Source organism: Trachypithecus francoisi, unplaced genomic scaffold (genome assembly GCF_009764315.1).
Source record: "Trachypithecus francoisi isolate TF-2019V2 unplaced genomic scaffold, Tfra_2.0 Lachesis_group3, whole genome shotgun sequence".
NCBI lineage: Eukaryota > Metazoa > Chordata > Mammalia > Primates > Cercopithecidae > Trachypithecus > Trachypithecus francoisi.
In genome coordinates, this window is record NW_022681468.1 from 110,289,502 (window position 1) to 110,317,420 (window position 27,919).

General features: G+C 47.6%; 1 protein-coding gene and 1 pseudogene across 1 annotated transcript in view; both read left to right on the plus strand.

Annotated features, from left to right (window-relative positions):
• The window catches only part of LOC117070328 (A disintegrin and metalloproteinase with thrombospondin motifs 7-like), a 684,711-nt gene that overhangs the window by 129,379 nt on the left and 527,413 nt on the right, over positions 1–27,919 (plus strand).
• Positions 1,161–16,856, plus strand: LOC117069551 (annotated as a pseudogene).

Genomic DNA, 27,919 nt, shown 5'->3' on the forward strand with positions numbered 1-27,919 from the left:
TGAATCTGGTTGGTTTTATGACTGCTATGCCCAATAGAGTATGTTGGAGGTGATGCTATGTGTCATCTTAGGCTAAGTTATGAAAGGCCATGCAACTTCTGCCTTGTTCATTGGAAACACTCACACTTGAACCCCAATACCATGTAAAAAAAAGTCCAGCTGTCCTGAGACTACCAGGCTGGACAGACCACAAGTAGGCACTTTGGTCGACAATCCCAGCTGAGCCCACTCTTCAGCCAGCCCAGCCCAGATGCCCAACTCTTCAAGTCACCCCCAGCCATTAGAGTCACCCCAGCTGAGGCCCAGGCATCACAGAGCAGGGAAGACACACCCTGCAGTGTCCTATCCAAATTCCTGAGCCATGGAATCTGGAAGCATAGATGGTCGTTTTATGCCACTGTGTTTTGGAGCAGGAGATAACTAGAACACTGTCCTTGACTCATCTGGGAAAACTTCAGTGCTTCTTCCTTTATTTGTTTTTTCCCCAAGTTACTCCTGCATTGCTCTTGCAGAGCTCTGACCACACTGGGCTGTGATCGTCTCACTACATGCCTGTCGCCCCGATAGACTATGAAGCCCTGGGGAAACAGGGGGCCAGGGGCTGTTTCTCACAAGACAGAGGGGATCCTCTAGGCTGGAGGTCACACGGAAGCCCACAGCGAGGCTGACCTGAATGAAGTCACTGAGGTAAAGGACAGCTGCAGGCTCCTCCCATCAGTATCAACCATGGACAGCATCAGCCCAGAGACTGAAGAGGGACTGAGCCTTCACAAGGACCATAAGGCCTCCACCAGAGAGAAGAGCTCTGGGGCCAGGAGACAGGCCCGGAATACTTGCCTGGGAGACTCAGAAAGAGAGGTGCAACCTGCACCACTCGGTAGTGGATCTGGCAACTTACTGAGACCACCTTGTTCTGGGGGGACAGGAATCAGGGAGCTGAGCAGAGTCCCAAATGTGCAAACAGAAGTTCATCTGCCGGAGAACCCAGAGGAGCAGGAGGCTGAAGCCGAGAGGGCGTTTCCCTTTCTTCTTAAGAAAATTGTTCAGAATTGATGAAAATAGCTGGGAAAGCATTCGTGGAAATGTTAATAGCAGGGAAAGTTAACCCAACTTGAATTCTCTGCCTTGAGTTAGGAGGGAAGATGGCATGCCAAGTGAACATGGACCTGGATTTCAGGGCAGAAGGATCCACAGAGGCACAGCCCAGCTCCCAGGCCCGACAGTGGGACTCCGGTACAGCCCGAGGCTTTTGTAGAGAGGTCAGTGTAGCGTTCTTGTCTGAGCCTCTAGTAACCCTGCAAGGTTTCAGTAAGAGGAGGAGGAATTAAAATACTGAAAGAAAAGGAAGAAATAGACTCGCATTTGTTGAGCCCACTATGCGCTAAATGCTTTTTAGTCATTGACAAATTTAAACCTCATAACGAACTTTTAAATATGTAGTAAAGTTCCACTTGATAGCAGAGAAGACTGAGGCTTTGAGAGTTGTAGTAGAGTTGGGGCAGTCTGATTTGAGAGCCCCTAAGGGACAAGGGAGGTGACATGGAAGGTCAGAACCCCTTGGGCTGGTGCCTCTGTGACCCTCAGTGGCCAGGTATCCCTGTCGGCACAGTGAGAGGACTGGACTCATGATCTCACCCAGATCTGGGCTGAATTCCACCTCTGTCATTGTAGGACAGTATGACCCTGGGCAAGTTAGTTATACTTCCTGTACCTCATACGGTTTACCAGGGTTAATTGTCAATGACAAGAGCTAGCCCTTCTACTTCTTCCACCATCCATCTTCTTTATGGAGTTACAAAACTTGTTAGTCGAGGGCAGAGCCCAGGAGCCCACATCTTCCTCCCTTGTGGGCACCCAGGGCTTTGGCCAGTGGCACCCAGTGTGTGCTGTTCCCCAGAGAGTGACGCAGCAGCCCCTTCAGACGTGCGCTGGCAGGCACCACGGCTCTGGGATGCCAGCTGAGGCCTTCCGGCCGGCAGCTTCCTAAGTGGCCACAGATGTGGTGTGAGATCACACAGCAAGCCAGCTGCTGATGAGAGGAAAACATCCTCTCCACTCCAGTGGTCTCTGCCTTCTCTCAGGGCTGTGCTTCATCCAAGGAGGATTTGAAGAGGACACTTGTAAAAAGCATGCACAGAAAAAATTGCTGTGCTGTCTTCGGGGGTATAATTACAGGAGATGTGTGGGGAGATTTTGCTGGCATTTCATTTCCAGAAGGATGTTTTCCAGTGAAAAAATATAATGGCTTTGGCTTTACCAATATACTAAATATGAACGTCAGGCAAGTGTCTTGTTTCAAATAGGCAACATACACTCATGGTACAAAATTTCAAAGTAAACCAAAGGGCACCCTATATAATCTAGGTCTCCTTCCCAGTCTCCAACTCCTAGAGACAAGCACCATGACTGTTTCTTATGTGACCTCTGGCATATACTCTATGCATTTATTAAACATATTATCCTGAACACTATTATGGTAGCCTGAAATTCACTCCTCACCCTCTTCCTCCTCTTCTCTCTATCCTGGGAGGCTAAGCCCTTACAGGCTATTATTTCCCAAGGTCTTAGGTCAGCTGATAGGTGTATTTGGTTTCTCAGCTCTTGTATCACTTGCTGAACCCATTTCCTGAATTAAATGATCTCTGTGTGAAAAACCTTGAGTGGTTTCTGTTTTTCTATTTGGACTGAGTGTTTCCCTCTTTGTTAAAGCTCTTGGTTCACTGAAAATCTTAACAAATTCACATATATCTTTTCTTTTTTTCCACCAAAATAGTGGCATGTTATAATTGGTGTTATCTGTATCTTCCTTTTTTGCTTGCCAATATGTCTTGGGAGGTTTCTTTTTTTTTTTTTCATATCATTATATAGAAAGGTGCCTCTTTTATTTTTAGTGATTACCCAGGATACGGCTTATTCAACCAGAACCCCATCGATCAACCTCTAGGGTGTTTCCAGGGTGTTGCTATTATAAACAATTTCTGGTGAACATGTGAATACTCTTGTACGTATATCACTTCACCCATATGGAGGCTTAGCTGTAGGATAAATACCTAGAAGTGGAAATGCTGAGTAGATACATTTACGGCGTTGATAGAGATTGCCAACTCATGGTCCCATGAGCAATGTTTGAGTAGTTGCAGGCCCAGCTGAGAGAATCGTGGGGGGCAGGACTGTGAATATCCCAAGGGGAGGGACTGTGTTCTTTTGCTCACTAGTGCATCCCCAGTGCCTCACGTGGTGGTGGGAGATTCTCAATAAATATCTGTTGAGTGAAATTTAAAAGTGGAGCAAGGCCATGGCCAAGGTCAGGTCAGCACCCTCCTGGCTCTGCCACTGACCGGCTGAACAGCCTTGAACCAAGTCCCTCAGACTCCGTGATCTCAGAGCCCTCTCGAGCTTTGACTACCTGCAATTCAGGGCTTCCAAACCAGGCAGACCATCCGAATCACCGACAGAACTTTAAAAATGATGGACTCCGGACTGCATTCAGGAATTTAGCTACAATAATTCTGCAGTAGAAGCTTTCAGTGGACTCTGTGAGCCACCACCCAGACCCTCCTGTAGGAATGAATGACTTTCTCCCCAGCTTCTGGGCGTGCTGCTGGCAGGAAGCCCTCAGTTAGCTGGTGGTCCTCTCTGACAGGTGCCTCAGCTGGAGACAGCAGCCTTGTCCAAGGTCAGATCCCTTCCCTAGGGTAACTGCATCTAATGACTGATGAACATGGGGCATAAAGGCCTGGCCCCCTCACCCCAACTTAGAGCAACTCTGAAGGAGCCATCCCATCTTCAGAGCTCCCCACAGGGTTAGCTGAGGCCTCTCTTGAGACTGTCCAATCCTGCTTTCCACCCCTCCCTTCCACAAGTGTAGATCCTCACAACACTGACAAACCCTCTGAACTCTGGACCCTAAACTCCATCTAGGGGTCTGCTTCCCAGAGAGCCTGGCCTGTGACAGGGCCCTAGAATCTGCAATTTTTAAAAATGTTTTTCTTTTTTGTTTTTGAGACAGTTTCTCACTCTGTTACTCAGACTGGAGTGCAGTGGCGTGGTCATAGCTCACCTCAAATTCCCGGTATCAAGAGATCCTCCCACCTCAGCCTCCTGAGTAGCTGGGACTATTGGCATGTATACCACGCCCCGCTAATTTAAAGAAAAAAGAAATTCTAGAGATGGGGGTAGAGGCCTGTCTCTCTATGTTGCCCAGGCTGGTCTCATATTCCTGGGCTCAAATAATCTTCCCATCGCAGCCTCCCAAAGTGCTAGGATTACAGCCATGAGCCACCATGCCCTACCTAGAAAGTGTATTTTCTTTTCTTCTTTTTGGAGTGCAGTGGCACGATCGCGGTTCACTGCAACCTCTGCCTCCCAAGTTCAAGAGATTCTTCTGCCTCAGCCTCCCGAGTAGTTGGGATTACAGGCACCTGCTGGCACCTTCTAACACCTGGCTAATTTCTGTATTTTTAGTAGAGACGGCATTTCACCATGTTGGCCAGGCTGGTGTCGAACTCCTGACCTCAGGTGATCTGCCCTTCTTGGCCTCCCCAAATGCTAGGATTACAGGCATGAGCCACTGTGCCCAGCTGAAAGTGTATTTTTCAACCAGACATTCTCCTCCTAAGTGATATAACCTCAGCCCCTCGCCTTCTGTAGAGTTACTTCGTATACAAGAGTTCTTCACATTTTTATTGTCTTGGTGCCATGGGCCCCTGCTCAGAATAATGTTTTTAAATACATTTTTAAAAAAATACATACTGAGGCTGGGCATGGTGGCTCACACCCATAGTCCCAACAATTTGGGAGGCTGAGGCAAGAGGATCGTTAAGCACAGAAGTTCAAGACCAGCCTGGGCAACATAATAAGACCCCCGTCTCTACAAAATAATTTAAAAATTAGCCGGGCATGGTAGCACATAACTGTGGTCTCAGCTACTTGGGAGGCTGAGATGGAAGGACCACCTGGGCCTGGGAGGCCAAGGCTCCAGTGAGCCAAGATCGTGCTACTGCACTCCAGCCTGGGTTACAGAATGAGACCCTTTCTCACAAAACAAAACCAAAACCAAAACCAAAAAGGAGAATTACAAAGGCAACCAATTATATTGAGATTTGGTTATCAAAATATTTTTTGACTTGTGAAATAGAAATACATTTTTCTTTATTAACCCATCAATTAAGATCCAGCAGTGGGCCAGGCATGGTGGCTCATGCCTGTAATCCCAACACTTTGGGTATCTGAGATGGGTGGATCACTTGAGGTCAGGAGTTTGAGACCAGCCTGGCCAACATAGTGAAACCCTCTCTCTACTAAAAATACAAAAAATTAGCTAATTTTTTATTAGGTATATGTGCTGGGTATGGTGGCACATGCCTGTAATTCCAGTTACTCAGGAGGCTGAGGCAGGAGAATCGCTTGAACCCACGAGGCAGAGGTTGCAGTGAGTTGAGATCATGCCACTGTACTCCAGTCTGGGTGAGAGAGTGAGATTCCATCTCAAAAAAAAAAAAAGAAAAGAAAAGAAAAAGAAGAAATTCCAGCAGGGCAGTGTGTCTAATAACTACCACAATTTTGAAGTAGTGAGGAGCATAAACCATATCGCAAGATACCTGTAGCCATTGTGATGTGATATAAAAATATCAGTGAATTCTGTGGAACAGAATGCCAAGTGCTGCTAAAACTGCTGGGGTTTGTATAATGGAAGGAAATGCTGATCTTCAGTTAGAGGGTAGGGAAAATAGAGATGTCCTTTTTTATTATGACCCATCCCAGTCCACAGACCTTCTGAATTCCATCTGTGACCCCCTGCTCCACTGCATGCCCTCTCCAGTGGGTTCCTTGGTCTGGTGAGTGTTTTCATCATAAATCTCCAGGTGGGCTTTATCTCTTGCCAGCAAGGGAGTAGAAGAGTTTCAAACAAAGGATGGATGAGATGTCTGGGGCCCTTTGGTGGGAACAGGCAGGGAACGCTGAGCCTAGGGCATTGCTGAGCTGTACAGCAGAACCCACGTGCCTGCCTTGGCCAATCCTAGTTTCCCAGTTAGAGCAGCTTTCCAGTTACACCAAAACAAAGTGCCAAATTGTTTTCCAGGTCCTCCAAGAAGGCTGTCTCTTCCTCGTGTCAGTGTGGGTTGAGCTTTCTCTGCCTCTGATCTTGATGCGTCATGAAAAGCCAGAGGGCTTGCGTCCTGGTGGGACATCCCTCAGTCAGGACCCACAGCAAGCTTACACGCCTGCTCAATTAGGGATAAAATCCATTCAAAGTACATTAACTCCCTCACTTCTTTGAATAAGTAACTGTGGATCATCTGCCCCAGAGCCTGCACTGTGGAAGCAGAAGCAGACATGCTGAGGGGGCATGGCATTTGCTGAGTGTCTCAGAGGCAGGATTAGAAGAATGTGAGAACCCTGAGGAGGGCAGGCAGAGGTATGGGAAGTGGGTAGCTTTCTTAAAGAGGAGGTTCCTGAAGTCTGGGCTGCTGACAGCCTATGACAAGATGAAAGCCTTGCCCACTAAAATGCATGCCCCACCCCAGGGCCACCTTGCACTGAGTGATGTCAAGAAGGAGACACTTCGGCATCCAACTGCGTCACCCACAAGCCAGGTGATGGCAAATCATTCATGTCTTTAACTTCAGTTTTCTCATCTCTAAAATGGGACAATGATACCAAGATGACCAGCCTCATGGGGTTCTTGTGAGGATTGAGACGATATTGGGGATGCTTTGAGAGTTTGTAAACCTTAAGATCTGGTGAAATGAGTTCACAATAGAGGCAAGGACGTGGATGCAGATGGGAAACGAGGGCTGCTGTGTTCAGATGTGCAGGTTGTTCACTGTTCAAGGGAATCTGGCTTTCCTACTCTGCTTGCCAGATATCCCAGCTCCTACCCCACTTGCCAAGTCATTCACCCTGGCCCGGGGCTGTGGAAGGCAGGCCTTTTTCCACTGCACACAGTGTCCCTGCTTGCCCTGGCAAACCCAGGCCACATTCAGATGCAGGGAAGAAAATGAAGCTTCTGCCTATTCTCTGACGGGTTTTTGTGGAGCTCTTAGATCATAATTACTTCATGGAGACATAATGCAGCAATCTTAACTCATTTCTATTATCTACTAAAATAAATAGTAGACAGGTGTGTTTTTTTTTAATTTTAATAACTTAATACAACAGTAAATAAAGCTGCAGCCCAGAGGGCAGACTGCTACTGAAGAGAGGTGGTGGTGACCTGATTGTGTGACAGGGAGACATCCATGCTGGCTTTATGGACCACCCACAGGCAGCTGCATCATCCAGAGCTGCCTCTAAATTCTCTCTCTTGTCTCCTGAAATTCCAACTTTATTACTGTTTTCAGTATAGAACCCCTAGTTTTGGAGGTTTGCAAAACCTCCACTTGCTCTGATCCCCTACACTGAGAACACAGTGGGTCCTCCATGGCTCCAAGGGATGCGGGGTGGTGGGGAGTGGTGAGCTCTCGGCAGGGGGTGATGCCTTGGATCCTGAGGCTGCAGAGAAGGATGACTCTGGTAGGCTGAATAATGCCTCCCCAAATGTCCACCCGTTAATCTCCAGAAAGTGTGACTGTTACCTTATGTGGCAAAAGGGACTTTGAAGGTGCAATTAGATTAAGGATCTTGAGATGAAGAGCGTTGGGAGCAGGCCCCCCAAAATATGGCCATAAACTGGCCCCAAGACTGGCCATAAACAAAATCTCTGCAGCACTGTAACATGTTCATAATGGCCCTAACACCCAAGCCGGAAGGCTGTGGGTTTACGGGAATGAGGGCAAGGAACACCTGGCCCGCCCAGGGCGAAAAACCGCTTAAAGGCATTCTTTTTTTTTTTTTTTTTTTGAGACGGAGTCTCGCTCTGTTGCCCAGGCTGGAGTGCAGTGGCCGGATCTCAGCTCACTGCAAGCTCCACCTCCCAGGTTTACGCCATTCTCCTGCCTCAGCCTCCCGAGTAGCTGGGACTACAGGCGCCCGCCACCTCGCCTGGCTAGTTTTTTGTATTTTTTTAGTAGAGATGGGGTTTCACCGTGTTAGCCAGGATGATCTCGATCTCCTGACCTCGTGATCCACCCGTCTCGGCCTCCCAAAGTGCTGGGATTACAGGCTTGAGCCACCGCGCCCGGCCAAAGGCATTCTTAAGCCACAAACAATAGCATGAGCGATCTGTGCCTTAAGGACATGCTCCTGCTGCAGTTAACTAGCCCAACCTATTCCTTTAATTGGGCCGGCCCATCCCTTCGTTTCCCATAAGGGATACTTTTAGTTAATTTAATATCTATAGAAACAGTGCTAATGACTGGTTTGCTGTTAATAAATACGTGGGTAAGTCTCTGTTCGGGGCTCTCAGCTCTGAAGGCTGTGAGACCCCGATTTCCCACTTCACACCTCTATATTTCTGCGTGTGTGTCTTTAATTCCTCTAGTGCTGCTGGGTTAGGGTCTCCCCGACTGAGCTCATTCCAGCAAAGAGATTACCTTGGTTTATCTGGGTGAGCCCAATGTGATCACAGGGTCCTTATAAGAAGGAGAGGGAGGAGATCAAAGTGGGTGGTTGGAGGAGGCCATGTGACCACCAAAGCAGAGACTGGAGAGATGAAGCCATGAGCCAAAGAACGCTGGCAGCCACTGGGAGCTGGAAGAGGCACGGAAGAGACTCTCCCTTGGATCCTGCAGAAAAAAACAGCCTTGGCCACAACCTTATTTTAGCCTGGTAAGGCTTATTTCAGACTTCTGAACTCCAGAACTGTAAGATAATAAATCTGTGTTGCATGTTATGGCAGCCAAGGAAACTAATACAGTGATACACCCAGTATTGTATACCATGGCCTCTCATGATCCAAAAGACCCAGTGTAAAGCTGGTATGATTTCAGGAACACCCAGAGTACCACTATACCAAATCTTCATCCCTGTGTCTGAAGTTCCATTGTCAGAACTAACGATAACAATGGGTAACATTTTTTTTCTTTTTTTTAAGAGATGGAGTGTCACCATGTTGCCCAGGCTACAGTGCAGTGGCTATTCTCAAACACAGTCATATTGCATCACAGACTTGAACTCCTGGCTCAAGTAATCATCCCGCCACAGCCTCCCAAGTAACTAGGATTAGAGGTGCATGCACTGTGCCAGGCAATAATGGCGAACATTTAACGAGTGCTTGTTTGTGGTAACAAACAAGCCTAATAAAGGCTGTTGCCCTTTAGTAGAGAGGTTCTCAGCTCTATTAATTAGAATTCTCTGAGAGTACTAAAGAAACAGGCAGCAAAGTCCCACCCAGAAGTTTCTGTATCAGAATCCCAGAGGTAGAACCTGGGTTTCTATATCTTTCTTTTTTTTGTTTTTGAGAAAGGGTCTTCTTCTGTTGCCCAGGCTGTAGTGCAGTGGCACGATCATGGCTCACTGCAGACTTAACCTCCCAGGCTCAAGCAATCCTCCTGCCTTGGCCTCCTGAGTAGCTGGGACCACAGGTGTGCATCAACATGCCTGGCTAATTTTTTTATTTTTGTTTTCTGTAGGGACAGGTTTTTGCCATGTTGCCCAGGCTGATCTCAAACTCCTGGGCTCGAGTGATTTGCCTGCTTTGGCCTCCCAAAGTGCTGGGATTCTGTATCTTTTAAATGCCCCACAGATGATTTTAATGTGCCCAAAGTTGTGTCAAAGCATAATTTTCAAAAATTTAAAAGACATAACTCTTATATAAACGTATAGTGAACACAAGTGAAAGATTTGTTTAACTCATGAATGAGGCAACCCAGCAGAATGGCAAAGATGGTTTAAAGGAAGATATTAGAAATTGAAGTATGGTCAGTGAAAAAAGAATGCTGATGACGTAAGATGGCTAAGTAAGAATGCTGGTTACTTAAGATGGCTAAGTAAGAATGCTGGTTACTTAAGATGGCTATGTAACATACAAAACTATTTAATGTCCTGCAGGACAACCAAATCATAACCATCAGGGTTGTTCTTTTTGAAGTATAAATAAATTATTTGCAACATCAATTTTTACAGTTAACATCAATTTTTACAAAGTCTGGGCACTAACCAATGGTAAATAGTAAGTCAGACATACTCTAAGGAGATTTTTAAAGGGCACATAATACTCCTTTTGCTTTATTTCCTAGTTTTGGATAATTCTTCTGCATTAGGGCAAGTGGTGGTCCCTGTTAAAATGCAGGTGCCTCTGGATCAGAAATGCTTCCCATTGATTTTAGGAATCCATTCATGCCTTTATCAGTCCAATAGGCATTCCTAGAGCACCTACTGAGCACACGGCCCTTGGGGGATATGGTGATGAATAGGAGGCTGCTGCTGCCCTCACATGTAGTATCTAGGAGAAGGGCACAGACGCAGATAATCCACACATGAGTCAGCAGGTCTGTACAAAGTGAAGCGCCCTGGGATTTAACAGAGGGGGGAAAGAAATTCTATGGAAGGGGAAGGTGCCAGTGCACCTGGGCTTAAAAGGATGGTAAGATTTCTTTCTTTACTTTTTTTTTTTTTTTTTTTGAGAAAACCTCCCACTCTGTTGCCCAGGCTGGAGTGCAGTGGTGCAATCTTAGTTCACTACAACCTCTGCCTCCTGGGTTCAAGCAATTCTTCTGCTTCAGCCTCCTGAGTAGTTGGGATTACAAGGGCACACCACCAAACATGGCTAACTTTTGTATTTTTAGTAGAGACAGAGTTTCGCCATGTTAGCCGGGCTGGTCTCAATCTCCTGACCTCAAGTGATCCGCCCTCCTTGGCCTCCCAAAGTGCTGGGATTACAGGCGTGAGCCACCATGCCCATCCAGGATGGTAAGATTCAATAGGAGAACATAGGAATGAAAAGCACTCTAGGGGGAAAGGCATGGGTAAAGCCTCGGAGGCAGGAAAGCAGCAAACATGTTGAGAGGAATGGTGAGCAGCCTAACTTGATGATGCAAAGAGCTTGCTTAGTGAGAGAATGAGGTAGGACAAATAGTCAAAAATGGGATCCCAGAGCAGCTTGAATGCCAAGCTAAGGGATCTGGACTTTATCCAGTTGAAAACCAACAACTATTGCTGGTTTGGGGACACAGATGGGCATGTTTAGCTTGTGGAGAAGGGACTGGATGGGCCTATGGGGCATGGAGGAGAAGAGTCCCCATGCCCCATGACAAGAGCTTTGAACATCTCTGGGTGTAACCTGACTCTTAGTTGGATCCTGCCTTTCTCTCACCTGAATAGAAGCCCTTCAGGTTTATCCCCTTTGCAATGCCCCCCACGTTTTGAGACCAGCAGAGGCAGGGGTGGAGAAAGGCCTGTGCCATGTTGCCATAGAGTGTTTGGGAAGAGAGGCCCCTTCCTCTCAGGCTTCCTAGTTCTGGACCAGGTCCCAGAGAGGCCATCGCCCTATCAGGCCTCCTCCCTCTCCCTCATATAGGAGGCACTGCTTTGCCAGCCCCGCCCCTCAGGCACTCCTAGCCAAGCCATTCTGGGGCAGAGGGTGGAATCTGAGAATGCCAATCTTGGAGTCATGTCAAACAGAGTTCAATTTTTTCTTTTCTTGAGACAGAGTCTTGGTCTTTTGCCCAGGCTGGAGTGCAGTAGTGTGATCTTGGCTCACTGCAACCTCTGCCTCCCAGGTTCAAGCAATTCTGCCTCAGCCACCCGAGTAGCTGGGATTACAGGCACACACCACCACGCCCAGCTAATCTTTGTATTTTTAGTAGAGATGGGATTTCACCATATTGGCCTGACCTCAAGTGATCCTCCCAGCTTGGCCTCCCAAAGTGCTGGGATTACAGGCGTGAGCCACCACGCCCAGCCCAGAATTCAAATTTTGTCTCCAGCACTTTATTTATTTATTTATTTTTTGGAGACAGGGTCTTGCTCTGTCACCCAGGCTGGAGTGCAGTGGTGCACACTCCTGGGATCAAGCAGTCCTCCTGCCTCAGCCTCCTATAGCTGGGACTATAGGCAGATGCCATCACACCTGTGTGTGTGTGTGTGTGTGTGTGTGTGTATGTATTTTTTTTTTTCTTTTTAGAGATGGGATCTCACTATGTTGCCCAAGCTTGTCTCAAACTGCTGGGCTCAAGCGATCTTCCCACTTTAGTCTCCCAAAATGTTGGAATTATGGATGTGAGCCACCATGCCCAGCCTCTGCACTTTCTTGCCATGTAACTTCAGCAGCCTGAACCTCCAATTTCTCAGATGTAAGATGGAGATAATAATAGTGCCTCCCTCCTCATGTCGACATGGGAGCACATGCAGTAATGCCTAAGAACACCAACACTAAGCTTGGCCCACAGTGTGTGCTCAGGCATGGGGCTTGGGGTGTCAGCAATAAGCCCCACCTGCTTTTTGGAGCCTTTTTGCCTTTGTAGATGTTGGAGAGGAAATCTTGGGAAGAAGGACATCCGGGTTTTGGTCTTTTGGCAAGGAAGGAATCCAGTGTTTCATCTCGAGAAAGTCCCTGCCCTTGGGGTGACTTCAACTTCCTCCTTTGTGAAATGTTGAGGCATAGGTGGGTGATGTGGGCTAGGCAGAAGATCTCTGGACCTTTTCAGCCCCAGAGTTCATTTTACTCATGTCTGTATGCCTCTGTCCCTTCAGTGAGTGTTTATTGAGCCCCTACTATTGCCAGGCCTTGTGCTGGGCAATGGGACACAGCCAAGAAGAAGGAGGTCACCATATTTACCCACGAGGGCCATGGCTACCTCCCAGGTCCCACTATGCTCTCATTTTGAGAGCCACTGGGAAGGCCTGGTGTGGGCACCTTATGCGGGTTCTCAGGGAATAAGTACTCAACTCGGTGCCAGGCCAGCACTGGGTGCTGAGGCTGCACAGGGCCCTGCCCTTGAGGGCACACAGTCAGGGGTGGGGAGAGGGGTACACAGTTGTATGGGAATGTGAAGGAGAGAACCACACCTCCATTTGGATAGGTCAGGAAAGACTTCACAGAACAGAGCCCTGTAATGGGTGGTTTTCCAGTGTAAGAGGGAGAGGGCATTCCAGGCAGAGGTAACAGCAGACAGAGGGCCTGGAGGTGTTCCCTGCACGGGAGGAGCTGGAGACTGGGAAATAGAGAGGTAGGCAGAGAACCGTGAATGGCCCATGCAGTGGAATTTAGACTTCATCATGCAGACTATGAGGATAGAGATATTTAAGAAGGGGTGTCAGGTGACCCTATTTACACTGGAGAATGGTCACTCTGGTTAAAGTGTGGAGGATGGGTTGGCTGAGGCAGGAATAGAGTCAGGGCAGCTGGTGCCCGCACAGGAGAAACAAGAGGACCATGGCAGGCAGTGGTGGCAGCAGGGATGGGAGGAGGGATCATGTGAGGTGGAAGGCCAGGGCTTGGTGTTGGGGTGGATATGGGCCGGGGGAGTCCAAGAGGCCTCCAGGATGCTGGCTAGAGCACAAGGAGGATGGTAGGGCTTGGTCGCTGAGGTGGGGAAGAGGAAGTGGAGCAGGGCGGGGCAAGGCCTGGAGATGACGAGTATGTTTGCAACAGGGGGTCTCAGGAGGAGAGGCCCTGCAGGCACCTGGCTACCTGGGCCTGAAGAGAAGCAGGGGAGATGAGTTTTGTGGGAGTTGACAGTGGCCAGGTGAGAGGGGAACACAAGCATAAAGGACTGAGTGCAGGGAGGCCATTTGATGAGAAAACGGAGGACTGAGGCAGAACTCCAAGGGCCACCACCACTTTAAAAATCTGTTTTCTTGGCTGGATGCAGTGGCTCATGCCTGTAATCCCAGCACTTTGGGAGGCCAAGGTGGGTGGATCTCTTGAGGTCAGGAGTTTGAGACTAGCCTGGCCAATATGGTGAAACCCCATCTCTACTAAAAATACAAAAATTAGCTGGGTGTGGTGGCTCTCATTTGTAATTCCAGCTACTCGAGAGGATGAGGTGGGAGGATCGCTTAAACCCAGGAAGCAGAAGCTGAATTGAGCCAAGATCCAGTCACTGCCCTCAAGCCTGGGCAACAGAGTGAGACTCCATAAAAAATAATTTGTTTTCTTCTGATTGTTCTGATGCTCATTGCAAAAAAATGTGTCCAGCTTTTTGGCATCACCCCTTGTTGGCAAAGATATTGTTTATACATTCAATACACTCATTTATTTTTATATTATTTTTAGAGATGAGGCCTTGCTTTGTTGCCCAGGCTAGTCTCGAACTCCTGGGCTCAAGTGACCCTCCCACCCCGGCCTCTCAAAGTGCTGGGATTACAGGCATGAGCCACCATACCCAGGTTACACTCAGCTGAAGGCCTATGTGCTGGGTACAGGGCTGTTGAGGACAGCAGCTGCCAGAATGCTGGCTGCAGCAGGGAGGCTCGGCTGGGGCTACACACTCCGTGGAGCTGGTGGGAGCTCCCCGGATGCCACTACTGCTACCCGCCCAAACCAGGACACCTATAGAATCAGCTACTCAGGAGTCTGAGGTGGGAGGATGGCTTGAGCCCAGGAGGTGGAGGCTGCAGTAAGCCGTGATTGTGCCACTGCACTCTAGCCTGGGCAACAGAGTGAGACTTTGTCTCAAAAAATAGTAATAAAGAAAAAAAAAAGGAAATTCACCCAGCTTCACCATTACTGTGACATCTAAGGCTGGAGAAAATGATGAAACTGTCCAGACTACCCTCAAGTTTACAGACAAGGAGAAATATCCAGATAAACCCTGCCTTTATGAAGTATTCTCAGAAAATCTAGAAGATAATGTCTCAGACATTTAAAAATTCTTAGCATTACAGGCTGAAGAAAATCTTGGTATGGTGATGATCTTTAGTGACAGTTGTGCAAGAAAAATTAAAAGAAATAGATCACATAAAAAAAACTAGAAGAGAAGAAAAAAAAAGAAACAGAAAGAATCCAAATAAGCTGAAAAGCAATTATTCCATGGCATTCCTGTTATAATCGAGAATGTCTTAAATTGGAAGTCCAAATTTGCTGCAGAAGGCTTGGAAATTAAAAAGAAATGGATGGAAGAACAAGCAGGAAAAAATAAATTAAGTGGGAAACAGCTACTTGAAACAGGTCCAAATCTTGACACATCTGATACCCAGTTCTTGGAGGATGCTGGAAACAACGTGGAAGTAATTAAGTCTTTGTTCCAGGAAATGGATGACCTGGAGCTGGAGGATGAGGAGGCTGATCCAGACTCCAATCCTGCTGACCCAGAGAGTGACTCCACTGACCAGAGGACTGTCCCCATCGTAGAGAGGCTTGACTGCCACAGCATCCTGGCTATGCTCAGAGGGTTTTGATTTTCCTTTCCTTTTCTCCAAGAAGAAATAATTATAAGGAGAATTTTTTTTTTTTTTTTTTGAGACAGGGTCTCGCTCTGTCACCCAGGATGGAGTGCAGTGGTATGATCATAGTTCATTGCAGCCTCAACTTCCCAGGCCCATGTGAGCCTTCCAAGTAGCTGGGACTACAAGTGTGCACCACCACATATGGTTAATATTTAAAATTTCTTGTAGAGACAAGGTCTATGTTGCCCAGGCTGGTCTCGAACTCCTGGTCTCAAGCAATCCTCTGACCTTAGCCTCCCGAAGTGCTGTTATTACAGGCATGAGCCACCATGCCAAGCTGAGGATATTCTTCTGATAGTTTTCATGTTGAACTTAATAAACTGACTTAAAATTTCAAATTAAAGAAGAAATAATGTATGAAATGATCACTCTAGGGAATGGTAAGCAGATTTCCTAAGGCAGTTTGAGGTTCATTTGTCAGTGTTGAGTGCCTAGTTGAAGTTTAGGGTCATAAACTTGAAGTGTGATAGTTGGGGGTGGGGTGTCTCTGGGAAGAAAAAGGCGGAAATACTTCCCTTCTAGTTGGGTTCCTCTGCATTTGGAGGCTTGCCTTGATTCTTCTTTGGCTGAGAGGACCATCGGCTGTGGTCCTTCGGCTCCTTGGATGCTTCTTGGTGGTGAGGGGCCACCAGGCAGTAGGGGTAGGGTAGCATGGGAATACAAGAATGGGACAGAACTGGGACTACCAGGAATTCAGAAGAGCAGCTGGTAGCAACAGACCAGACAGCTTTGGGGAGAGATATTGATGGGACAAGGGGACGGGTGAATTTGAGGTGCTGGCCTTGGATATTGGCATTGGGTTGGTGATGATGGAGTGGAGACAATATGATGTTGGTTTTGGACTGTTGTTGGCTTTGGGGTATTGAGGAGCCAAGGACAGTCATGGATGCTCAGAGTATGGGGCAACCCTGAGGGAGCCCAAGAAGGGCTGCCACCATGAGGGACAACTAGAATAAAGTGGTTGGAAAGATCAGTACAATGAAGCTCAGCTAAATCTGTAGAGACAGAACAGATCAGTGGCCAGCTAATTTTTTTTTTTTTTTTTTGTAGAGGCAAGGGTCTCACCCCATTGCCCAGGTTGTCCTCAAACTCCTAGGCTTCAGCGATCCTCCTACCTCGGCCTTCCAAAGTGCTGGGATTACAGGCATGAGCTATTGTACCTGGCCAGGGTAGATTTTCTGATAATACTTAGCAGGACCTCATCAAGTGAAGCACTACTGAAGGAGAATGCGGTACAATGAGAGTACATTTGTATTTTGGAAGACTAGTTGTTAGCAAAGTTGGATCAAGGTGCAATCAAGCCAGTTAATGACACTTTCAGACTCCTCTTCACTCATCCCCTGAACATCCTTACAGCATGGAAGTACTGCTGGCAAGAGAACATGAGCAGGACTGGAGCTATGCAGGGGTAGCTGGGAGACACCTGTCTGTGAAGGAGTCAGGGTAGATGGACTCCCTAACCTCCAGGTCACTGCTCTACTCTGCCATAATCTGTCATTGTGGCCCTCACTGCTGTCCACGGATTGCCCAGACACCCAGGCATCCTGCAGCAACTGAGACTGTGGCTGTACCAGGAGAGTGGGTAGCGGCCAGGCCTCCATTCTCTTTTCTTGAAACTTCAATACCTTCTCCCCGCCCCAACACAGACACCCTTAAGTGATGACCTCAGCATCTCCCCTGCCTATTCCACCATCGCACTGTATTTAAACCTACAGCCCCACCTTCCTTCCTGCCACATGAGATGAAATGTCTGTCCTCACTCCTGTCTCAGGTCAGCCCCACCTGGGCCTCTTTAAGGATCTTGCTTCTGCAGTTATGACCTCTCCTTCCCACACTGTCCATCTCTCTTTCTCTGCAGGACCACTCTCATCCATGCATAAACATACTCTTAGGAAACCTTAGCATGGCCCCACATCAACCCATTTCTCTTTTCCTTTTCCCAGCACATCTCCACCGAGTTGTCTATATTTGGTGTCCCCACTCTTCTGTTTTACTGCCCATTCTTTCCTCACCCCATTGTGGCATTGTGAATAGGTGCTTGTAACATAGTACAAAAGAAATACATGATGAAAAGTAAGTTTATCTCCACTCCTGTTCCCAGCCACCTGGTTTCCCGTCCCCCGGAGCCAACTGATGTTACTCATTTCTTGATGTCCTTGGTATGTACGTAAATACCTCTGTACACTCTAATGGGGCTCTTCTATCCACGCTGACTCTAAAAAGCCCCTTCTCAGAGTCACCAGTGACCTATACCAGCCCAGAGCTACAGATCACTTCTCTGTCTTCATCTTACTCAAATTTCCAGCAGCATTTGACATGGTGACAAATTCCACTAGCTTCTCCTCCTTCGTCTCCAGCCATTTTTCCTAGTCTCATCTGCTGGTTCCTCCTCCTCCATCAGTTCTCTAAAGGGTAGTATGCCCAGGACTCAGTCTTCTCTCTTATCCCTTTCTAAGTGTTCTCTGTTCTCAGTCCTGTAGCTTCAACACTTTCTATGTGCTGACGACCCTCCCATTTAAAAAATCTCCAACCCCTGCCTTTTTCTAAGAGCTCTAAACTCACATCCAACTTCCTAAATATTATTCCTCCTGGATAGTTAATGGCATCTCAAACTTAAAGAAACACTAGTTTTCTCAGCCAGGCACAGTGGCTCACACCTGTAATTCCAGCACTTTGGGTGGCTGAGGTGGGTAGATAGCCTGAGGTCAGGAGTTCGAGACCAGCCTAGCCAACATTGTGAAACCCCATCTCTACTAAAAATACAAAAATTAGCCTGGCATGATGGTGCACGTCTGTAATATCAGTACTCAGGAGGCTGAGGCATGAGAATCGCTTGAACCCAGGAGGCAGAGATTGCAGTGAGCCGAGATTGTGCCACTGCACTCCAGCCTGGGTGACAGAGCGAGGCTCCATCTCAAAAAGAAAAAAAAAAAAAAAAAGAAAGAAAAATACTAGTTTTCTCCTCCAAATGATGCTACCATTCACCCATTTGCTCAGACAACGGAGCTCAACCCTTGCATGAGCATCCATTTCATCAGAAGGACTCATCAGTTCCCTTTGCAGGATATATCCTAAATCCAGCCACTTCTTACACCTCCACAACTGCCCCCAGTCAAGCCACCATTGTCTGTCACCTGGAATACAACAGCTTCTTCCCCAAACTGCCACAGTTCAGCCAGGGTGAGCTTTGACAATATCACTCCTCTGCTTGAGACACAGCTTATTCCACCACCTTACCATGGCCCTGCATGGTCTACCCCCTCCTCCAGACCCCCACCCTGTCTCACTCCACTCCCCCACTTTCCTGGAATGTGGTGACACATGCTGTCGGCCCCTTGCTGGTCCTTCTCTTTGGAATGTCCTTCGTCTAGACCTTCAGGGGCTGCCTCCTTCTCATGAAATCTCAGGACTCAATCCAAATGTGACTTTTTCTAAGAAGCCCTCTCTGACCACTGCCAGATCTCTCTATCAGTTTTATCTTCTGTACAGCCCTTCTCACTTCCCCAAATTACTTGTGCACATGTTTATGTCCCATAACACGTGCTTGGAATGCACGCTCCTTGAGAACAAGGCCTCTGATTTGCTTCATACTCTTTATCCCCATTACGTAGGATCAATGCCTGGCACATGGTAAGAGCTTAATCAACATTTGCTGATTGAATCCTGAAATGAAAGAGCAAGCTGATAAGGATAAGGTCTAGTAAGGGCTAGGAATCCTTCCTAGCATAATCATAATCATCTGTGGTCTCTTCAGAGTTTTTTTTTCTTTTTTTTTTTTTTTTTTTTTTTAAAGTTCTCAAATACAACCCTCTCCATCAATCCTAACTCAACAACTGAGACTCGGCCGAGCTCAGAAAGGTAGTCCTATTTAACTGCTTCCTCCACTGTTCTTACACCGAAAGCCCAGTAAAATTGTCATTCAGCCACATTGTACCCAGGCTAATAAGTACAGAGCCTTCTCTCCCTGTATTCCTTACCTTACCCCCACCCCGCCAACCCCTCCAACTCCTGTCTTTCCCCTGGAATATCAAGGGGATACAAACTGGCTTCGCATCAGACCTAGGAGAAGTGGGAAGGGCTTGCACACTAACTTATCTCCCTATGGGGAGATATAAAATTTGCCCATAAATAAAACATTTTATTATTTAGCTTGAACATTAAATTTCATCGGCATGCAGCATGTGTTTTATTATCTGTACCAGACACTAACATGTACTTAAAAATGAAATTTTGGAATGCTGCCCTGGCTTGCAGAATGCTAGTAAAGAAATTCTAATACAGTATTGGAGAGATGCTCCAGACCTCTCCTTCTAAAATGGCATGGGCAATCAGCGTTTTTACATTCATGTAGCACTTTGCAGTGGTGGTAAAGATGCTCTAATTGTGCCTCTAGCTGCTTCTATACTGCTGCTTCTAATCTATTGCAGGCTGGAAAATAACACACCATAGCCAAAGATGTTGCAATTGTGTCCAAAGCAAGCATTAGTATACCCTAAATGAGTGTGGAGGGAATTCTGTGAGAAAGGTACAGAGAATTTGTGATAGCTGTTCTCCCAATCCAGCAGTGTTTTTTTTCTTCTTCTTTGTTATTTTTTACCTGCTGCTCCTTTGTTCTTGGCAGTGCTCCAGAGACACTCTTCTCAAATGTTAATGTGCACACAGAGCACCTGGGGATCTTGTTAAAACGAGTCTGATTCAATAGTCCCGGGGTGGAGCTTAGTGCTAATGAACTCTCAGGTGATGCTGCTGGTCATCAGACGACCCTTTGAGTAGCCAGACTCTAGAACTGCAGCATCCAATAAGATGCCATTAACCGCATGTGGCTATTTAACTTGATTCAAATTAAACGAAATGTAAAGATTCAGTTCCTGGGTTGCACTAGCCATATTTCAAGTACTCAGTGGCCACATGTGGCTGGTGGCTATTCTACTGATGGCTCAAAGACAGAACATTCCCATCCCACGCAGAAAGGTCTACAGGAGGCTGGGCGCAGTGGCTCACGTCTGTAATCCCAGCGCTTAGGAGGCTGAGGGGGGTGGATCACTTGAGGTCAGGAGCTTGAGACCAGCTGGCCAACATGGTGAAACCCCGTCTCTACTAAAAATACAAAAATTAGCCAGACATGCTCACTTGAATCCAGGAGGCGGAGGTTGCAGTGGGCTGTGGTAGTGCCACTGCACTCCAGCCTGGGTGACAGAGTGAGATTCTCTCTCTCTAAAAAAAAAAAGAAAAAAAAAAGAAAAAAATGTATATATGACAGCGCTGCTCTACAGACCTGGAGCTGTTGGAAATACAATTCCTGAAGTGTGATAATGTACTCATCCCTGCTCCCCTGAAGGGGCTCAGTGCAAACAAAACTCCACTTGAAGCTGGGCGTGGGGGCTTATGCCTATAATCCCAGGACTTTGAGAGGCTGAGGAGACCAGCATGGGCAACATAGTAAGACTCTGTCTATTTAAAAAAAAAAAAAAAAAAACAGGCCAGGCACAGTGGCTCACACGTGTAATCCCAGCACTTTGGGAGGATGAGGCAGGTCAAGACCAGCCTGACCAATACGGAGAAACTGGGTCTCTGCTAAAAATACAAAATTAGCCAGGCATGGTGGCAGATGCCTGTAATCCCATCTACTTGGGAGGCTGAGGCAGGAGAATTGCTAGAACCGGGGAGGTGGAGGTTGCGTTAAACCAGGATCACACCATTGCACTCCAGCCTGGCCAACAAGAACGAAACTTTGTCTCAAAAACCAAAAAAACAAAAACAAAACTCCACTTGAGAGCAAAAGCTTAATAAGTACAAGGTAGCTTCATGTCCCATTGAAAGTCTGCAGGCTTACTTTGCCGTTTTCCACTTCCTCCCGTCCAGACCCACCGCCATGGGTGCATCTTTGTTAGTAATGACCGCAGCCATCGCTTCTGGGATGTGCAGACAACATGGAAGAACTACCCCTTTGCTGCTTCTTTGTCTACTTCCTGGTAACTTGGTGCAGGGGAGACGTTTACAACCCAGACTCCAGTCCCTTCCCCTCGACCTCTGTACTTGTTAGAGGGTCTGGAATGTGGCAGGGGAGCTTTGCAGGAGAGTCCAGGGAACCCAAAGCCCTTTGTCTGCTGTTTCCACTTCTCTGGGCATCTTCATTACACAGGGAGGTGGAGAGAAGGGAAATTACTGGAGAAGTGAGTTGATTCTGCACACATTGGAGCAATAAAGAAATGAGACCCAGCTCCCTCCTCTCAAACTGATCCCAGCAGTTGCTGCAACAATTCACAGCAAAAAGTTCTCCAGCTGGGGAAGGAGGAAGGGTGGAGAGACATTTTCCAAGAATGCCTTTCATGTGGACTCAGAGCTGTCATTTTCCTGGCAATTCTGTGAACCAGGACCTGGGGCAGTTTCCCAAAGTGCAGTTGGTGTGCATGTGGCCTGCTCTAGAAATTGCATAACTGAGAGGCACATTACTGGGGGCCCAGGAAATGCCTGCCTCACCACCCTCAGAGTTCATGGCCCAGAAGGCATGAGAGAACCAGCACAGCTCACTGTCTGGGTGGAGAACTTTTGCCCCCAGCTGAACAGTGAGGGGCTGGCCTGGAGTTGAACTCAGACAGCCTCCTTTCTTGGGCAAGGGCTCTGCTAATTCACATTGGAATAATTCTTCTGTCTATAAATTTACATGCAAGGCCGATGCTGTCCATCCCAAATAACCAGGTTAATCCTTCAACATATTAGTAGACATGTAGGTGGCAACACAGATGGAAAGGATCCTGGAGTGTGAGTCAGAAGAACTGGAATCAGTCTGCCTCTGGCCCTTGCCACTGTATGACTTTGAGCACGTCTCCTTTCTTCTCTAGGCCTCAGTTTACTTATCTGTAAAAGAAGGCTACTATCTATTTTTCAGAGTTGTTCAGCATTTGGTACACAGTACCAGGTGCTCAATAAATGCTGATGTAACCATTTCATACTAGGTGCTGGGCACTGGGCAAGGCAGTGGGGGAGACGGTGACACAGTTCCTATCCTCATGGAGTTGACGATGTGGAGAGGGAGACAGATACTAACCAAAGATTCATATGAAAAAGTATAAAATAACAACTGTCACCGATGCAACAAAGAGGGTTACAAAATGTAATGTGAATCTGTAATGGGGGGACTGACCTAGTCTGGGAGGCTGACTTCCCTGTGCATGTGATAATTGAGCTGAGAGCTCAGAAGTAATGGGGGTTAACTGGATATAGCATGTGCAAAGGTCCTGTGGCACAAGAGTGCTTGGCAGTCTACAAGGGACAGAAAGAGGCTGGGTGTGGCAGGATGGCAGGCAGTCAGGAGACATATAGGGAAATAGAGGCTGGAAAGGAAGTTGAAATAAAACTCTTCATAGGGGCCTAGCATTGTGCTAGATCGTGGAGATCAAACCAATTATAAATACCTCTGACTTCAGGGAGTTTACAATCTGCAGAAATGGGATGATAACTTTGAAGTGTCCTTTCAGTATTCTTTGGTATATCGAATCTATTATTGTATCTTGGGCTGTGACCTGTAAGAAATTAAGACAGTGCCAAAGTTGTCCAATTGGAATTTCTAAAACACTGACCTCTTGTACACACACATGGTTCATCTGGAGGGAACCGAGAGGGGATCAGACCCAGCTTCCCAAAGAGGTCCAGGGATGTTATGGGAGAATGAGTCCAGTCTGATGAGAAATGTCCCTTTTCTGCAAAAACACCCTGCCCTCTCCACACTGACCACTGGCTCTTGAAAGAGAAGCTGGAATGTCCATGTGAATTACATCCATTTGCCTTCTGACTCCACAAATGGTTTGCATTAGGGGACCATAGGGCTTTTCTGCCTTCATTCTTTCCAGATGAGGGTAGAGCTACGGGCATAATAGGCTGAATGAATGGGGTGATGGATGCCTCCAGTCAATCCCAGGAAGCCTTCTGCTGGAGTCAGTGAGAAGTGCCTCAACCTCACCCACTTAGAATGGCTCAGCCCAAGAACCAGAAACCCCTGAGCAGGAAAAGGGAAGCCATATTCCTGGTAGTGGGTGTACCTTTGTTCTTACCCTAGGTGCGGTGGCTCAGTTTCCTGACCTGCTCCATGGAAGGTGACCTAATGGTGGTGACTGTGGGAGGAGCAGCAACAATAGCAGGAGAAGTACTCAAGTTCTGGGTGTCTATCACAATGGGGAGAAATCTTAGTCCACACACTCTTCATTAACCTGTAAGTAAACTAAATGTCACTGGTGAGCCCCATTTTAGAAGGTGGTAGAAATGTAACCGTTGTCAATTTGGGATTCCGCTTCACTGTTTTACCTGGGATTGCATGTAAACTCTGGGAAGGTTTGTGGAGAGTTAAGGGGATTGGGGTGGATGTTAGGAACTGTTAAGAGAATAGATTCTGGAACCAGGCTGTCTGGGTTCAAATCCTAGCCACGCTTCTTGCTGGCCCTGGGACCTTAGGTAAGTTATTTGTCCTCATAATGGCTTCAATTTTCTCATCTGTAAAATGGGAAGAAAATAGTGCCTCCTGTAATGGGTTGTTGTGAGGACTAAATGAGGTAGTACAAGTGTAGTGCTATAGAATGAATGCTACATGTAATAAATATTTGTTCCTCTTAATATGGGGGTTTGACATTGTTATCCTCCCCGAAGCCCAGTGGTCTGGCCTCTGGGTTCCCAGGGTCCACATCCAGCCCATTCTTGAGCACATAGGACCATAAGACGGAGCCAGCATCAAGCAGGACCCAGAGCTTGGGGAATGCTCTCTGGGACCCCAGTCAGCCTGGACACCCCACAGTGACCCCTTCTGTTTGTGCACTTGACCTGGAAGGGCTGCAGCATCCACAGTGTCCTTCCAAAGGGACCCCACCATCTGCAGTCTTTCTCTTCCTCTGCCTCCTCTCCTACCTCCCAATCATAATCTTGTTTCTCCCCTGGGACCTGAGAGCCCCATCCTCACTCATCCTCATCTTTCAGCCCCATAGATATCCCTGAGTCTTGGTGACTCCAAAGCCAAAGTTACTTTGTTCCTGGAGCTCTGATGAGTCTTTGCTTCCCTTGAGTAGCAAGCGAGGGACCCTTTGGCTAGTCGAATGAGGGAAGGAATAACTTTCCAGGCCAGGGGCAAAAGGAGATATTGGGGATTGGGAAGCAGGGCTCTGTTAAATTGTCAAATGCTTTCTCCCCACACTGTCCTGTCTCCTTACTGAGGATCAGCACAGGGCTAGTGTCCAGTAAGAGGAGTAGCAGCATTAGTGCCAGAGGCCTGCTGCTGCAGCATGGGCGACACTGTGCTATACCCTGCTATGCTCCAAAGAGAGCTGCAAACTGAGTCTCAGGCAGGAGCTCCTGGAGAATCCCTGCAGTCGGTGCATCTCAGACAATTGGCCCAGCCAATCACTGCCCCCAGGTGCACCAGGCACCCCAGACACTCGGGCCAGCTGCTAATGCTAGCATTGAAAGTGCTTCCTGCTAACCAGCCCAATCAAGCTATTTCTGATTACACGATGAAACTTACCCTGGCAAAAGGAGGACCAGTTTTATACATCCTTCTGGAGCCAGTTTCCATGGAGATCTACATTTTTTTTTTTTTTTTTTTTTGAGATGGAGTTTCGCTCTTGTTGCCTAGACTGGAGTGCAATGATGCGATCTCGGCTCACCGCAACCTCTGCCTCCCAGGTTCAAGCGATTCTCCTGCCTCAGCCTCCCAAGCAGCAGGGATTACAAGCACCCACCACCATGCCCGGCTAATTTATACGTTTAGTAGAGGTGGGTTTCACCATGTTAGGCTGGTCTCGAACTCCTGACCTCAGGTGATCCACCTGCCTTGGCCTCCCAAAGTGCTGGGATTACAGGCATGCGCTGCCACGCCCAGCAGATCTGCTCTTCTTTATCCCAGCCATGCTTTCCACTTTGCTGGGCCTTGAACATACCAAGCTTGCAACCACCCCAGGGCTTTTGCACGCCCTGTCTCTTCTATCCAGAAGACAGTTCTTCCCCATATATCCACATGGCTGCCTCTTTCATCTCCTTCAGGTTGTTGATCAATTGTCATCTTATCAGTGAGAACTTCCTGACATCTTGTTTTAATTTCTATTGTTTTATAGAGATGGGGGTCTCACTATGTTGTCCAGGCTGGCCTTAAACTCCTGAGCTCAAGCAATCCTCCCACCTTAGCCTCCCAAAGTCCTAGGATTACAGGTGTGAATCACCAAACCTGGCCTTGACATCCTGCTTAAATTGCTATCCTACTGCTACCCATTCTCCACTTCCTTTATTTTTCTCCAAGGCATTTAGCACTTTCTGTCCTATTTATTATTTGGTTATTGCTTCTGTTTTGATACAGGGTCTTGCTCTGTCACCCAGGCTAGAGTGCAGTGGTATAATGATAGCTCACTGCATCCTCAACCTCCTGGGCTCAAGCAATCCTCGTGCCTCAGCTTCCCAAGTAGCTAGGACTACAGATGTGCACCACCACACCTGGCTAATTTTTGTATTTTTTGTAGAGACAAAGCCTCACTATGTTGTCAATGCTGGTCTCAAATTCCTCATCTCAGTGATCCTCTCACCGTGGCCTCCCAAAGTGCTAGGATTACAGGCATAAGCTGCCGTGCCCGGCCTGTCCTATTTATTATTTTCTTCCTCCCAATTCCATGAGGGCAGGGACTTAGTCTTATTCAGGAAGGCAGGAAGGCAGGAAGGAAGGAAGGAAGGGGACTTCACAGGAGTTGTTTGCCTTTTCCCCATTGTATACACAAAGCAGTAAAGCCCAGAGAATTTAAGTGACTCAGCCAAGACGATACAGCTATTCAGTAGAGGAGGATAATCTCTCCTGCTTAATTTCTAATGAACTTGTTCCCTGAGCACAGCTTGCTTTTTCCAGCCTTTCCATGGGTTTTCTTACACATTGCCATTATTTATAAGTACCTACAATTCTCTCCTTTCCATCTCCAGTTGAAGGGATCCTATCCTGATTCTTACAGGCACAGCTAGTGGCCTTCTCCAGGAAGCCACCTTGGGTTCCCCAGTTGCCTCCTATACACTCCCAGTTCACTTTTTCTGCCTTATAAAGGCACTTAAAAGAGTCTGCCTCATATCTAGTCGTTTGTGTTCTAGGCTTGGTGCAACCCCAGGTTAAGGGCTGCATTTTCCCATCTCAACATCCCCCGTTTGCACTAGCCCCAAGAAGGGAGTTGACATATAGAATCAGAATCTCTTCAGCTTCAGTCCTCCCTCTTCCCTCAAAAAACATCCATTTATATCTGAGAGCTAAGAGACAAAGCAAGGCTCAGTGACAGATTATTGACCCAATACATAAAAGAATAAATGGAGGCTGGGCATGGTGGCTCACGCCTGTAATCCCAGTACTTTGGGAGACTGAGGTAGGGTGATCACTTGAGGTCAGAAGTTCAAGCCAGCCTGGCCAACATGCTGAAACCCCATCTCCACTAAAAATACAAAAGTTAGCTGGGCATAGTGGTATGCGCCTGTAGTCCCAGCTGCTTGGGAGGCTGAGGCACAAGAATTGCTTAAACTCGGAAGGTAGAGGTTGCAGTGAGCCAAGACTGCATCACTGCACTCCAGCCTGGGTGACAGAGTGAGGTTCTGTCTCAAAAAAAGAAAAAACAGCCGGGCGCGGTGGCTCAAGCCTGTAATCCCAGCACTTTGGGAGGCCGAGACGGGCGGATCACGAGGTCAGGAGATCGAGACCATCCTGGCTAACACGGTGAAACCCCGTCTCTACTAAAAAAAAAAAAATACAAAAAATTAGCCGGGCGAGATGGCAGGCGCCTGTAGTCCCAGCTCCTCGGGAGGCTGAGGCGAGAGAATGGCCTAAACCCGGGAGGCAGAGCTTGCAGTGAGCTGAGATCCGGCCACTGCACTCCAGCCTGGGCGACAGAGCAAGACTCTGTCTCAAAAAAAAAAAAAAAAAAAAAAAAAGAAAAAACAAAAGAATAAATGGAGACCTGACTACCTCCTATCTGTCTCTACATTATTCATTCCTGAAGGGCAGGGTTAGTACGTGATAATTCTTTGAAGCTCCCCATAGCATCTGCTCTGGGTTGTAGGAGGTGTTCAGTCCCTCTTTCTGAAGGTATTAAGGAAGGAATGGTACAACAAGATGTCTAGATTCATTTCAAGTTTCATTCTGATAATGTGAACGAGTAAGATAATAGTTGTTCCCTGAGAGCCCCGCCTTTTGCCCCACAGCCCCCACCCCAGTGAGAGGGTCAGGCCCAAGCCAAATGCTCCGCCTCTGAGCCCAGTGAGGCTGGCAGGCCCACAGCAGGGACACCAGAGGATGAGACCACTGCTCTCAAAGGAGACTCCACCAGGGCCAACATTAACAAGGAGAAGATGGGGGCGGGGGTTGGGGGGCAGTTTGCAAACAGACCTTCCTGAGCCTCAGTCCTCCCACCTCCCTCCAAATAGTTCCAAACAATTCAAGCACCCGCTGACAGCTGAGATGGGAGAGGCAAACTCTGGATGGGGCTTCCAGCTTGGATTTCACATAATGAGGCTTTGGAATCCGGGAAGTGATTACAAGCCCACTGGGGAGGGACCACCTACAGGTTCTGGAACCTTTCACTGCTCTACCACATGTGGCTCGACATGTCCGACTCACCAGGAAACAGCTCTTGGATGAGAAAGAGGAAAAACA